Here is an 8,535-nt window from a genome sequence, read left to right as displayed (position 1 = left end):
CAGGGAGACAATATCACAACTAGATGCCTCATCCTAGCAAACAACACCTCAGTAACAGAAATGGCATACTCCTCTTCCAGTTGATGGTCAGTGGGATCCCTTTGAACCTCAAATGCTATAGGCTATTGACACTGATAATGCTAACCCTCCAGAAATTGACTGAAAGATCCTTTAGCTAAGGACAACACATACCTGCATCATAAAACATGGAGAAATCAAATGTGCACTGACCTGGAAGAATCATCTCTACTGGCTGGATTTGATAGTGTTGTGTATGCTCCTGGAAGAGGAAAGAAATCCACAGTCTTACCCAAACTGTGAACCCTAGAATGTAAAAAAAATTTTCACCACTACCACCACTACTACCATCAACAAAAAAACAAACCTAACCTGGCAAGATATGCCCACTAACGAAATAGTGACATAAATGATGTGAGAGTAAGCAACATCCATTAACTGGATTTAAGGACTGCTCCATAAAATGCAATCCAAGCCTGACACCATTTCCTGGGCCAAGACCCTGTGCTTGGATAGGTCATGGACCTCAGGGGAGAAAATGTTACTAATACTCTAAGTGGACATAGTATTAAAGTGACTTCTAACAGCCTCTTCTTGTACCCGTATATTAACTGAGATAAGCTCAGAGTTTCTCTCTCAAGCCTCATCAGAGCAGTTTCTCACAGTAAAAGACAATTATCGCAGGCAGCTGGTCAACCGGCAAAGAATAAGAGACTTTAGAGTGGTAATCCATAAATGCGACATTTATAAATGGGACATTTATATCACAACCCTTCTCTGCAAATCTCAGGGATGTTTGTGGAAAAGCGGGCTGAAAAACTCTAAGAGACAGAGGCTCGTATTAACTCCAACAAAATGGTGTTTTGCAGACAATAGTGCAATTGTACTTGAAACAAATGTGAGAGCATGCACAAAACCTGCTCAATCTGAAGCCAGACAAATTCTCAGCATGGAGGAAAGTGCAAGTGAAGTCTTTCCTCTAACCAATGAGTTTCGGGCATTTGATAGGTGCTGGAATGGGAAGAGTCCATTTTCTTTAATGTGTAGCTACTCTGAGGTAGACCACTCTGCAGGACAGTTACCACTTTCAAAAGTATTTGGCAACACCAGTTTGACTTGATGAAGAACAACAACAAAAGAGAACAGGCAAGGTGGTAGGTATGGAAGTGGAGGTAGACCTGGGAGGTGTGGGGAGAGGGGTAAATAGGATCAAAATATATTGTATGAAATCCTCAAAAAAGGTTAAATTTAAAATTAAATTTTTAATTATTTAAATACATTTTCAGTGAAAAAGTTTCCAGTTAGGAATTAATTCAGGGAGTTTGGCAGTCACACAGCCACATATATATTACTGAGATACCATTCTTATAGAATTAAGAATTTCATAAGAAGAAATGTTCACTCTGATGTTACAGTGACTCACCTAAAATTCTTTCAAACTGCAAGTATTGCCAGTTGTATATTTGTGATCGTTATGTCACAAACCAGTGCAAAATATATAGTTATAAAAAAGCACTGTATCTGACTCTGTATCTGAGACCATGTATGAAAATAAAACCATTTCAAAATGAAATGATTAAACATAAATTTTAAGCCACATATCTCCCATAAGTATACACGGGGGGAAAAGTTCTTTGCTGTTTCAGAATCATTGAATATGATTTCACAAACCCAGGCAACATCAATGAAAATAGACGTTTGTTTCTGTCCAACTAAGAATGTGTTACACAACAGGACATGGAGAAAAAAAAATTCAGCGTAGAGAAAGAGCAATTAATAACAAATGTTTGCATGAAAAACCTACAACTGAACAGCAAAAAGAAAAGAAAATGATGGTAAAATGTGCAGAGAAACACAATAGACATTATTCAGAAGAAACTCTACAGATTGCCAAAGGGTAAAATAAGTTTCTATGTCACTATTATCTCATAATTGCAAATCAGAGTCAGAATGAAATTGGACCCTACAGCTATTAATAAAATGAAAACATTCAAAAGCAAATGGGTGTCAGAGAACACATGAAAAAAAGGAAATTCTCCACATTGTTCAGAATGTATATTTTTCCAGTCATCACAGAAACATTGAGTGGACTCATTATAAAAAGTTCTTGGCACTAACATGATGCTTCTAAAAATCTAACTAGGACTGGGGCCAGCAGCTGTCCTGGGTAAGTTTGGCGGTGTCCACTGTGCCTTGACTCCCCCAGCCTCATTCACCCTCCCAGCTCTTCCACCCCATCTCTCCTCCTAGCAGGGGCACTGGCACATTTCTTGTCTTGGCATCCCAGACCTCTGAACTGACCTCTTGGCCCAGACTCAGATCCTTTGCACCCAGAAAAATCCAATCTCTCCCTCTAGTCCTTGGGAGCCATGAGAGCCTCTTCCCATCCCCACCTCCCCTTGCATCACTGGGTGGCCCAGCCCCCCATCTTGTAGGGCCAGGATCTTTCTTGGAGGGATCCAGACCTTAGAAGAAAACATGAGAGCATCTGATCCTCATCCAGCTTGGGCCTCTGTGGGAACTCTTGAGCAGGAAGACAAAATCAATTTGGCCCCTCCAATATAAAATCAAAAGAGAGACCCTGAAGCCTAGACCAACAAGCTTTTCATGCACAAGGAAACCAAAAAGACACATAAAATTCACAAAAAGAAGGAGACCTAAACTCAACAATGGAAGGCTTGAGTATCATACAAGAATCAGAATCTAAAAGAGAAATCTACTGTCAAAGTCACAGAGAAAAAATAATAACATGAAAAACCCAAATAATATATCCCCACCAAGTACCAACAGTCCTGTAGGGAGTACAATGAGAGCACACAAGAGATAACACAGGACATGGAATTCAAAAGAACAATTATAAACATAATAATATAATTCAGTGAATTTAAAGAACATACAAACAAAGAAATCAAGGAACTGAAAGAAGATAGGGAAAAACTTCTGAATGAATTCAGAAAAGAGAAATATTGAAGAATACTCAGGCTGAAATGAAGAAGGAAGTGAAACACTCAGCAAGCCAATCAGAAATGACAGGAGAAAGCCTCACCAATAAGATGAATGAAATGGAAAACAAAATATCAATACTGGAAGATAAAGTGGACAAATTAGACCAGTCAAGCAAAGATTATGAAAAATCTAAGAAAACACAAGAATGGAATATGCAGTAATTGTGTGACATCATACAAAGACGAAACTTACAAATCATAGGCATACAGGAAAGAGAAGAATCTCAAGGTAATGATGGGCACCAGATCTTCAACACAATTATATAAGAAAAATTTCCAAAATAAAAGACATGCCCATACAAACACAAAAAGCATATAGAACACCAAATAGACAGAACCAGAAAAGAAACTCTCCACAGCACATCATAGTAAAAACACAAAAAGTACAGAACAAAGAGACAATACTGAAAGCTGAAAAAGAAAAACAAGTCATATAGAAAGGAAAACCCATCAGAATTACAGCTGAATTTTCAGTGGAAACTATGAAAGCCTGATGAGCCTGGACCAAAGTATTCCCAGAGACGCAGGGATGGTTCAATATACATAAGTCAATAAATGTCGTAAATCATATAAATGGATTCAAGGACAAGAAACACATGGTCATCTCAATAGATGCAGAGAAGGCCTTCAACAATATTCAGCATGCATTTATATTCAGTCTTACAGAGAATTGGACTGGAGAGAACATACCTCAATATAATTAAAGCCACAAACAACAAACCCACAGCCAACATCATTCTAAATGGAGAAAAAGTGGAAGCATTCCCATTGAAATCAGGAAACAGACAAGGCTGTCCACTATCTCCACTCCTTTTTAACATAGTGCTTGAAACTCTTGCAAGAGCAATAAGATAAGAGAATGAAATTAAAGAAGTAGTAATTGGAAAGGAAGAGACTAAATGTGGCAGGTTACAAAATTAATCTACAAAAGTCTGTAGCCTTTCTATATACAAATAGCAAGGAATCAGAGAAAGAGCTCATGGAAACACTCCCCTTCACAATAGCTGCAAAAAAAAAAAATCTCAGAATAAATCGGACCAAAGACATTAAGACCTCTACAATGAAAATTTTTATCTTTAAATAAAGAGATTGAGGAAGACATCAGAAGATGGAAGGACCTCACATGCTCAAGGATTAGAAGAATTAATACTGTGAAAATGACTATCCTACCAAAAGCCATTTACAGATTCAATGCAATGCCAATCAAAATTCCCATGACTTTTTTCACAGAATTGGAAGAAACCATCCTAAAATTCATATGGAACACCAAAGTCCTCAGATAGCCAAAGCAACCCTGAGCACTAAGAGCAATGCTGGGGGGTTACTATGCCAGACATTAAACTGAATTACAGAGCTATAGTCATAAAAAAGGTGTGATACTGGCACAAAATTAAACCTGCAGATCAATGTAACAAAACTGAAGACCCAAATATGAGTACATGTACCCAAATATGAGTACATGAGTACATGAGCCACCTGATATTTGACAAAGGGGCCAAGAACACACAATAGAGGAAAGACAGAATCTTCAACAAATGGTGCTGGCCAAACTAGATCTCCACCTATAGAAGAATGAAACTAAACCCCTATCTTTCACCTTGTCCAAAAGTCAACTCCAAATGGATCAAAGACCTCAATGTGAAACCTAAAACTCTGAAACTATTAGGAAAAAACAGTGTCAATAACCTACAAAATATAGGTGTAGGAAAGGAATTTCTAAACTGGACATCAAATGCTCAGGAAACAAAGTCAAGAATAAACAAATGGGACCTCATTAAACCAAAAAGCTTCTGTACATCAAAAGAAGCAACCAAGGAAGTGAAGAGAAAACGCACAGTATGGGAGAAAATCTTCACCAGCAACACATGTGACAGAGGTTTAACATCCAGAATATATAATGAAACCAAAAAACAAAGAGTGAAGAAAGGAAGTAACCCAATTAAAAGACAGGCTAAGGAGCTGAACAGCGAGTTCTCAAAAGAAGAAGTAAAGATGGCTAAGAAGCATCTTAAAAGGTGTTAAACATCACTACTAACTAGGGAAATGCAAATTAAAACCACTTTAAGATTTCACCTTACCCCTGTCAGACTGGCTAAGATCAAGAGAACAAATGATACCAAATGTTGGAGAGGATGTGGAGAAAGGGGAATGCTCATCCACTGCTGGTGGATTGCAAACTTGTTCGACCCCTATGGAAAACAGTGTGGAGAATCCTTAAAAAACTGAAAATGAACCTGCCATTTGACCCAGTTATACTATTCCTTGGCATATACCCAAAGAACTCATCCTATTGAAGATATACTTGTACGTCCATGTTTGTTGCTGTTCTTTTCACAATAGCTAAGCGATGGAAGCAACCTAAGTGTCCCTCAACTGATGAATGGATAATGAAAATGTGGTTCATTTATGCAGTAGAATTTTACTCAGCAGCAAAGAAAGATGAAATCATGAAATTTGCAGGTAAATGGATGGAACTAGAAACTGTTATACTAAGTGAAGTAATACAGTATCAGAACAACAACAACAAAAGACACGCATTCTCCCTCATATGTGGATACTAGCACCAAATACTTATAAGTGAGTATGTATCCAGATATAAGTACAGGAACCAGGATAAAGAAAGGAACCAGGGAGATAAAGGAAAAGAAAGACTCTAAAAGAGAAAAACAGTAGGAAGCAGGCATTAATAAGGGAGATATGGATAAAAATAGGGTTATTATAAGGGGGGGGCAGAGGGTTCTATAAGGAACCTTGGGGTAAAGGGAAAGAAGGAGATCAAAAGAAGTGGAACCTTAGGAGAAGGGTATTAAGGGAGAAAGGGAAAAAATGGGGGCACTGTAAATGGGGAAACCGTGGTGGAAGGGTTAGACAATGCAAGAGATAAATAATGCCTAGCCAGTTGAAAAAAAATCAGAGGGACCCATATTACTCGACAAACCTACTGACAAATTATACATACAACTACCTCAAGGATTATAATATATGTCTAGGCAAGGTTTATCTGAGAACGTTTGGTCTTTGCCCAAGCTTTATCTACATAGCACATGGTAATTAAAAGTACCAGAATGTTGGCACTAACCTTCTTGGAGTTTAACAGACATACTTTGAGGCCTATACTGATTTGGTTAGAGGGACATAAAGGACACTTTCTGCTCCTTGCCCTCTTAGGTGGACTAAGTTCCTGGGGACTATGAGCATCTCTCAAAATGTCCTGTAACTGTAGTGAGTCACCTGTCCTCTTGATCAAGGAGGCCATGGACACCCATCAAATGTACTAAACCGACATCCAGTCTACAAAGAGGAGGGTCAACAAAGAGGACACATTTCCTCCATGGTTCCAAGTGAAGCCAGCCACTGTTGTGCACAACTTTTGACTTATCTTCACATACATGGAACTGGTAAAAGAAAGGAGCCAGAAGCTCCTCCCAAGCCCATGTGACCTCTGAGGAACAGATCCTCAAATGACCTTAAGAGTAAAAATAAATTGCTTCATCTGGGCCAACTGTATGGTGTTAAACACCCAAAAGGAATGTATAACCAAAGATTAAAGGGATCAGTATAACTTTAAGAGTCCCTGTTTATAACTAAAGGCTACATAACAAGAAACAATGACAGACAGGAGATACCTTCCTTTGATTTGTTGTCCAGGGTGGCCCAAGAGACTCCCAGACAGTAATCCAAACTTGGAAAATGACCAGCAAACCCCAATCTTATCTAAAGGAATATTGGCAATTGATTGTTGCAAATGAGGAAGAGCTGATATTCCTAAAACAAGGAACTCTAGATAGGCTGACTAGATTCACTGGATGGACAAGCTGGGAGCACCGAAAACACAGTGGACAGTAATGGGGATGACAGAGTGTATGGGCTCCAGTGAGGTATGAGGGGAGGTTATGGGAGGGTGCCATGTGGGATGTGGGTATATAGATGAATAAGATTGTTGGGATGTTCTGTATGAAATTCACACAAAAAAATCAACAAATTTTAAAAATTAATTATAGTTGATGAAGAAGCATAAGCATTTGTTTCTTGTTAATTAGTATAGGTAGAAAACATTACCACTGAAATCTACCTGATGACTTTATATCCATGCTCAGGTGCCAAGGAGCTCAGAAAGTAACCGACTATGATGAGTAATAATCAGATACATAGAGATTAGAGATGTATGTGAAAACGTTTAAGTGTTAGTAGCATTAAAAATGAGTTTTTCTGTGTGAAACTATATTTTAAAATGAAATGGAGATCTTTTTTAAAGGTTAAAACCTTATTCAATTTTATGTCTTATAGGGTTTATACTGAGTTGAATATTGTGTAATTGAATTAATTCAACTGTGAACCTAAAAATTTACAGCCAATTTTGAAAGAGATGCTTCTTTGCTCTGGAAATTGTTATTGAATATGTTAATGCTGTAATGAAATGCTTCTTCTAATCATGTATTTAATATATAAATAAATAATTTAAATAAAAGAAAAAAATATGGTTTAAGTGAGAATGTTTGAGGGAAATTAAATAGAATGCCTATGGAGTCATAAGACATAAATGGTTGAGTAAAGGGCAAGCAGTGACTCAGCTCACCAAAGACTGTTCTGCAGGGCTGGTGAACAACAGGCCATTGATGATAGATTTTAATAGCAAACGTTAGGCAGGCAGCAGCCACCAGAGATTCTATCTGTACCTGCACCTGCCATTCAGTGACTTGTGGCTTTATAAACCGAGTCCTGAGAGGTTAATGAAGCGAATTATTCCTCCTCTGAGGAACTTCTGAGGCAATGCACAGGTAGCTCAGCCTAAACGTGGGTTGTTAATAAATACACAAAAAGTAGGCTGTTATAGTCAGTGTCGGGAGAAAAGATTATTTTAGTGAAAAAAGTAATTTGTAAAACTTTTACATGAGGACGGAGAAAAGATTATTTTAGTGAAAAAAGTAATTTGTAAAACTTTTACATGAGGACAAATTCGTAATTGCTTATATTTCACTGTGGTTTTTGAGTCACTTGGAACATTGTGTATGATATTAGAAAAATAAGTACTATCTAGGTCCTTTAAATTTTAGGTAACTCAGAGTCTGAAGAAATATCTGAGACAGTACTTTTCACTTTTTCTTTGTATGTTACTCTCATTTCTGTATTTTTTCTGCCTACTTCTGACCAACTCCACACACACACACACACACACACACACACACACACACATACACACACATACAAAAAATACATGCACACACATGCACAAACCAAAAAATTGGAGAAATTCACACTTACATTAAATTTAATTTGCAGGGGATACAATGCACCTTCCTACTTTTGTGACCACTAACATAACTGTGATTTCTTTCTCCTATAAGGGCAGGTTCTCACTTGCTCCTGGTTGCCACTTGCACAAAATAACATTATCCACCCATCCATTATCAGCTTATGTGAATCCGTAAATCTGAACTGAAGCTCTTATATTGTTGGATCTCTGTAACTTTTTAAAATTTCTCTCAGCATTTATTAGGAATTTCATTTGCTT

This window comes from Nannospalax galili, unplaced genomic scaffold (genome assembly GCF_000622305.1).
Source record: "Nannospalax galili isolate Female #2095 unplaced genomic scaffold, S.galili_v1.0 scaffold136, whole genome shotgun sequence".
In the NCBI taxonomy this organism is placed as follows: domain Eukaryota; kingdom Metazoa; phylum Chordata; class Mammalia; order Rodentia; family Spalacidae; genus Nannospalax; species Nannospalax galili.
Note: the sequence above shows the minus strand (reverse complement) of the source record.